Source organism: Rattus norvegicus, chromosome 1, assembly GCF_036323735.1.
Source record: "Rattus norvegicus strain BN/NHsdMcwi chromosome 1, GRCr8, whole genome shotgun sequence".
NCBI lineage: Eukaryota > Metazoa > Chordata > Mammalia > Rodentia > Muridae > Rattus > Rattus norvegicus.
In genome coordinates this window covers 201,847,512-201,854,781 of record NC_086019.1, presented here as the reverse complement: position 1 = coordinate 201,854,781, position 7,270 = coordinate 201,847,512, and the positions used below count along the sequence as shown (strand labels likewise).

The 7,270-nt window shown below is 44.1% G+C and overlaps 1 long non-coding RNA gene across 1 annotated transcript; it reads left to right on the top strand.

Moving 5' to 3' along the window:
* The first annotated feature begins 1,117 nt into the window (after positions 1 to 1,117).
* On the top strand, positions 1,118 to 6,843 carry LOC134485189 (uncharacterized). The gene is made up of 2 exons (XR_010063180.1): positions 1,118 to 1,642; positions 4,940 to 6,843. It is a non-coding gene; the product is annotated as an uncharacterized LOC134485189 (long non-coding RNA).
* The last annotated feature ends 427 nt before the right edge of the window (positions 6,844 to 7,270 follow it).

The window sequence follows — 7,270 nt, the reverse complement described above, 5'->3', positions numbered from 1 at the left end:
CCCCATCGTCACAAGAGCTTGGTCCCTAGCACCAAGTCTCCCCTCTGTTCTCTTAGGAGTAAAATGAAACCACCAAGGCTATGTCTTACCCAAAAACATTTTTAATCTTTTTATGTATTTGGTACATGTTCACATATGTTTCGAATGTGTGCAAACTGTGTGAGTGTGGGCATGTGTATGTCACACTGTGCATGTGGAGGTCAGAGGGCAACCATGGTTGTCCATCTTTCTTGTGACAGGATCTCTTGTCCGTTGCTGTGTGTGCCAGCCTATCTGGCCAGTGACCTTCTGCTCCTGTAGCTATATCCTGTTGTTCTGATAAAGCTCAACATCAAAGGTAGCTTAAGGAAGAGAAAGATTATTTGGGCTTATAGTGTCAGAGGATACAAGTCCATCATGGCGGGAGGCATTGCAATGAATGGCAGGCATGGTGACAGAAGGAGGAAGCTGAGAGCCTACATCTTCACATCTGAGCAGAAAACAGTGAACTGGAAGTGGTGCAAGGCTTGTGATCTTCTAGCCTCCAGTGACATACTCCCGCGAGCAAGCCTGCACCTCCGAAAGCTCCCCAAGGAGCACCGTCAGCTGCAGACCTGAGACTGCGGTGGACAATTCTCATCCAAACACAGACTCAAGCTTTATGTGGGTCCTGGGGATTTGACTCAGGTCCCACTCAAACTGTATGTTTGTGTGTGTGTGTGTGTGTGTGTGTGTGTGTGTGTGTGTGTGTGTATTTACAAATCTTTCAGTTGAAAGAACCATTCACAAAACAATAGCTTGGGGTTTATACTTTTAAGATTTTTTTTGTCATTGACCATAGATTGTTTTATAAGGAAGTCCTCTACCTATGTTTTATATTAAAATATTAATCCTAGGTGTATTTTGATTGATACAGTTATTGCTCTGTATCAACTAACTAAATCAGTGTTTTGAGTTATTTAAAAGTGTGCGGATGACCAGGCCATTGGGCAGTTAGGAAAAGGCAGTCATACATAATGCTGTATCCACCCTGAGCCACCCTCACACAGAGCTACCAAGCAGACCCAAGGCTGGTGGAGATCTTCAGATACCCATTACAGGATAACTCCATCCCTGAAGCTGAGCGGCCCGGTGTAGAGAGCGGCGCGGCGAAACAAAGATGGCGCCGACATCCAGCCTTGTCTGGATATAAACGACTTACTGCGCATGTGCAGGCTTGTCCCCTTGCTAGGGCTCCCTCTAGTGGTGAACAGCGGTACTGCACATGTGCGGTTTATTCACCAGGTGTTAGTTGACCGTTAATATGCTAATGAGGTGATTCATTCTCCGCCAATCCCTGGAGGACAAGTAGTGGGGTGATCCAAGCCCCACCAATCCCTGAGAGATAATTAGCATACTGTTGTCTATATAAGCCGAGCGATTTTGCTGCTCGGAGTCCCTGTTCAAGAGAGCTGTAACACTAAGAGAGCTGTAACACTAAGAAGAGCTGTAACACAGTAAAGGCTTGCTCGCAGAAGAATCCTGTTGCCACGCGTCGTTCTTGCTGGCGGGACATTGGGCGCGCGACAAGTGGTGCCGAGACCCGGGAACCAACATCGCCGGTGCCAGGGGACCCTTCAGTGTGCTGAAGAGGATTCAGAACTGCGAGAAGGTAAATTAAAAGGTAAGCTTCGAGAGGCATGCCCCTTTTTGGAAGAGAGCATGTCAGAAACGGAGCAGAGTGAGAAATTAGGCTTCGAGAGGCATGCCCCTTTTTGGATTTAAGAGAGCATGTCAGAAACGGAGCAGAGGCAGAAACGGAGCAGAGTGAGAAATTAGGAGCTCAAATTAGGAGCTCGCAAAAAGAAAAAGGTTACTAAAACAAAAGTGAAAGAGATACAAAAGGCAGAAGAAATGCCGCTGGAGGAAAAAATAAGAGTGCCCCGGAGGACGAAGTACAAGTCATCCGGAGAGGATACTTTGTATCCATTAAAAGAATTAGAAGCCTTAGAACTGGCTGGCAGTGACTCTGAGCAAGAGTTGTCAGAGTCGGAGGAGGAGGAATTAGAGGAAGAGGCAGCCATATATGAGGAAGAAAGATATGGGCCTAGGTGGAGAGCCACTGTGAAGAAACCTAAAGTTATGGATCGTTTGTGGGCAAGGCTGGTAATTTTGTTTCTTTTTTTCTTTGTGTGGGATAGAGAAGCCACAGAAGGCAAGCTTAAGCCCGGACCAAAACCTCTTTGGCAAATGGTCCCTGCCTGCTTAGAGGATAAACAATGTGAGGAAGCCGTTAGAGCCGTTAGGACAGGTCAGAGGGTCCTTGCAGAGCAACAAAGTATGTCAGAGGGAGAAAAGGTCTCCAAAGAAAAAAAGAAAAGAAAAGGAGATAAAAGGAACAGAGAGAAGGCAGAGATAAAAAAAGAGGATAATCAGGACCAGGAAACAAATAAGATATATTCTTTAAAAGCCTTGACCTTAGAAATGTCAGACAATCTAGAAAGCATCACCGACAGCTTAGAGAAAGTGAAACTAAAGGTAGAACCATCGGGTCCCGGGCCTCCCGCAGAGCAACAAAAGGAAGCGCAGGACTCGACCTCAGTTCGACCACCAGACTCGTATTGACCCCTCGAATGGGAACTCAGGTGGTGGATACAGATTTTAAAGGCCCCAGTAAGCAGAATTCAGTAGGATCACAGAAACTGAAAGCATGTGCAAAGATAAAGATTTGGGGTAGTGGTAGTGGACAAGGTAATAATGGTAAAATGTTTTTGTGTATGTGTTCTTTTAGAGTTATGTTAAAATCTAGAGAAGCAAAGTCGATTCTCATAGATGCTTCTAGTCTTTGGACCCTGACTAGAGACAGTTTACACCGTGGACAAGAGAGAGAATGGGGTTGAGAAAAACATTCCTCCCGAACTCTCCACAGATGCTTTGGCAAAAGAAGGAAATGAGCTTAAACTTTTTGGAGCTCTCCTGGGAACAGAAGGAGGTGGGAGACGTCTTGCCTCCTTGCTGGCTCCTATTGGAGAAGTGCTTATTTCTGGTTCTGGGTTCTTTAGGTAGGATGTTTGGGTCCTTTTGGTGGAACACCATCTAGTTCTTTTCCTCTGTGTCTATTGTCTGTCCTTGGTGCACCAAGCTGTCCATGTATGTCAATTTATGTCTGGGTTTTGCTTCTCCTTGCTTGAATGTTTTGTGTTTCATGTTTAAAAGAAAAGGTTAAAATTTTAAATGCTGGTTGATTCACCCATTGATGTAGCTTTAATTCCTTTCAAGAAAGGAACAAATAAATAAAAAGTTTCAATTGGCTTTTGGAGCCTGCATCTGTAGCTAGAAGCCTAAGTCGGCTGGGCAAGCTCCCCAGGGGGCTGGCTAAATGTTTACACTAGCCGATCCTAAAGACACAAGGAGCTTCACAGCTTCTAAGGAAATGGAACTGATAGAAAAGTCTTTGACTGTGATTATTGGACTCAACAGGTGACAAGGTGTTTCTCTTAAAACTACAGCTAGAAAAAGTAAAAATGGTGATTGATTTAAATATTAAAGGTATGTGTAGCCACTTCATTTTTGTTTTCTGATTGGTTTTAAATTTATAAATATTCTCTACATGCCTTGGTTATGGACTATTGGCTTTTAAGTTATTGGATATGGTTAAAAAATGTAACATTGGTAACAGAAAGTTGACATAAAACTGGAAAATTTGGATGGAGTCATTCTAGATAACATGTGGCATGAGCCAATCTAGGGAAACAGGTCTAAATTGGGATGCCTTTGCTACAATTTTTTACTGAACATCCAGTGATTTTTCCAAAGGTCACTGCCTCAGAGCCTTTGTCTGGAGCGTTAAATATTTATACAGATGGCTCCAAAACAGGTGTAGGTGCCTATATGGTTGATTCTCAAGAACCAGTATTAATTCAATATAGTCCAGGCACCCCCCAAATTACAGAACGTAAAATTGTATTGGAAGTTTTCAAAAGATTTCATGATTTTTTTAATTTCTGACTCTGCTTATGTAGTTAATGCGGTGCGCTCACTTGAAATTGCAGGGCCAATTCGGTCGACTAGTACTGTATGTCAAATTCTTTTAGAATTACAAAATTTGATTTGGGCCAGAAAAAATAAAATTTTTATACAACATATTCGAGCCCATACTAATTTGCCTGGTCCCATGACCAGTAATAACACCCTGGTGGATGCTAGTACTCGTAGAGAGTTTATTTTTCATGCCACTCCGGTTGATCTCGCTAGAGGATTTCATCAAAAGTTTCATGTACCTGCTTTTACTCTTCAACAAAAATTTAAAAATCTCTAGAGCTGCAGCTTGTGATGTGGTGTTACGTTGCCAAAATTGTGTTCAATTTCACCACCCTCCTCATGTGGTATTAACCCTCGTGGTCTGATCCAGCTAAAACTTTGGCAGATGGATGTCACACACATATCTCAATTTGGAAATTTAAAATATGCTCATGTTTCTGTTGATACCTATTCCGGTATTATACATGCTACTCTGATGACTGGTGAAAAGGCTCGTAATGCCATTAGCCATTGCTTAGAGGCATGGGCAGCCTGGGGAAAGCCTGATAGTCTCAAGACAGACAACAGGCCTGCCTACACTGCAAAGTCCTTTCAGGCATTTTGCCAGACAATGCAGGTCAAACATACTACAAGATTGCCATACAATCCCCAAGGTCAAGGAATTGTGGAAAGAGTACATCGTACCTTAAAAGAGCTTATACAAAAACAAAAAGGGGGAATTGCCAGCAGCTGAACACCAAAAGAACAACTTTCTTTAGCTCTTTTTACTCTAAATTTCTTAATTCTGGATGCGCATGGCCGTTCTGCCACGGATCGCCATGCTGCTACTACACCTATAACTAATGTAGAAGTAAAGTGGAAGGATGTCTTAACTGATGAATGGCGTGGCCCAGATCCCGTGATTTCGAGATCTAGGGGAGCGATTTGTGTTTTTCCGCAGAATCAAGAAAATCCAATTTGGGTACCTGAGCGTTTGACTCGAAAATTGCCTTCTGCTCTTCCTGAAGATGAGACTACGAACCCTACTATTACTACTGGGAATGGTAATACAGGTTAATTCTCTCACCCTGTGGGCTATTGCCAGATCCTGGCCAGTACCCATGCCAGTTCATAGCAATTCTACTGTTTTGAGAATAAGACTGGCAAGCATAATCTCTGGCCTTGGTTCCAATGGATGCTGTCCAATGAGCAAGGGGCATATACATCCCTGACCCCCTTTGCTAGGTTGATGGGAGAGAACTTCGTGCTGTATAATGTTTCAGCTACCAGAAAAAGGTGATACCAGGTTGATCAATATTCAATATAATAACCTCTTGGTAAATAATACTGCCACTAGTACTTCAGTATGTGCTAGATCACCTTTTTTCTGATAAGCACTAATGTAAGCAGTGGTGCTTTAAATTGTAATAGCTCTGATGTAGTCTGCTATTTAGCTGAATGCTGGGATGGCACTAATGACACCGAAGTGATGGTTAAGATTCCCTCCTTTGTGCCAATCCCAGTGGAGGCAAACCCAGATAGCTTTCCTATTCTTAATTTGCTGAGAGCCAAAAGAGATTTTGGAATTACGGCAGCCATAATTTCAGCCATTGTGCTGTCTGCTGCCGCAGCTACCACAGCTGAAATCGCTATGACCAATCAAATACAGACGGCTGAGACTGTCAATCAGATTGTAGAAAGAACTGCAGTGGTGCTAGAGATACAAGAAGAATTTAATACCCATTTGGCATCTGGCCTTCTATTAGCCAATCAAAGGATAGATTTAGTTCAAGAACAAATTGAAGCACTGTATCATATGACACAGCTGTCTTGTGTTTCCTCCCTTAGAGGTTTATGCATTATTCCTTTGTGAGCTAACTTTTCTCAGAATTTTCAACAGAGCAAAGAAATCTCGAATTATCTGAAAGGAAACTGGTCCATGAAAGCAGAGCAACTATCAAGACAATTGCTGATGCAGATTGCTGTCCTCAACAGCACTAGGCTGGACCCTATCACAGTTGAAGACTTTACCTCATGGGTTACCAAAGCTTTCTCCCTTTTTAAGGAGTGGGCGGGCATGTTTGTCCCGGGGAGCTATTGTCCTCCTGGGATGCGGAGTAGGTCTCTGGCTTATTGGCTGTTTAAAAAGAGAACATGCCAGACACAAAATGGTTGTTTACCAGGCTATGACCACCATTAAAAAGGGTGCTTCTCCCAACATATGGCTGGCCTCTTTGAAAGATCAAGAGTTCGCCCTAGATCATTTTTGTCACAGTCATGTGGAGTCATTGTATCCAGGGACGGGCAACTTTCCTCGAACTCGGACCAACCTAAGACACGGGGCCCGGTGGCGATAGGGTAACTCTATGACGGGTAAGGCCGAGTTTGGATGAGAACGACCTAAGACAGGAGCAATGACAAGATTGACGTGACACCCAGATCTAGACCAGTCATTTTATTAAACAAAAAAGGGGGAGATGTAGAGAGCGGCGCGGCGAAACAAAGATGGCGCCGACATCCAGCCTTGTCTGGATATAAACGACTTACTGCGCATGTGCAGGCTTGTCCCCTTGCTAGGGCTCCCTCTAGTGGTGAACAGCGGTACTGCACATGTGCGGTTTATTCACCAGGTGTTAGTTGACCGTTAATATGCTAATGAGGTGATTCATTCTCCGCCAATCCCTGGAGGACAAGTAGTGGGGTGATCCAAGCCCCACCAATCCCTGAGAGATAATTAGCATACTGTTGTCTATATAAGCCGAGCGATTTTGCTGCTCGGAGTCCCTGTTCAAGAGAGCTGTAACACTAAGAGAGCTGTAACACTAAGAAGAGCTGTAACACAGTAAAGGCTTGCTCGCAGAAGAATCCTGTTGCCACGCGTCGTTCTTGCTGGCGGGACATTGGGCGCGCGACAGCCCGGGAGCCTAACGAAGGGCTCATGTCACAGTCTAACTTGTCTGACCAATTTTTTCTCTCCTATCAGGGTGCTGGCTGAAGAGTGTTCTCTGTGAGAACAGGTCATTCTCCTCAGAGGGAGCACCATCATTTCTGAGGACAGGTCACTCTCCTCAGTGGGAGCACCATCATTTCTGAGGACAGGTCACTCTTCTCAAGGGGAGCACCATCATTTCTGAGGACAGGTCACTCTTCTCAAGGGGAGCACCATCATTTTTGAGGACAGGTCACTCTCCTTAGAGGGAGCATCATCATTTCTGAGACCCAGTTCTACTTTCCAGCTGGAGGCCCAGCTAAGCTTTCTCTGCCTGTGATGATCTGTTGCTTTAAATGTTAT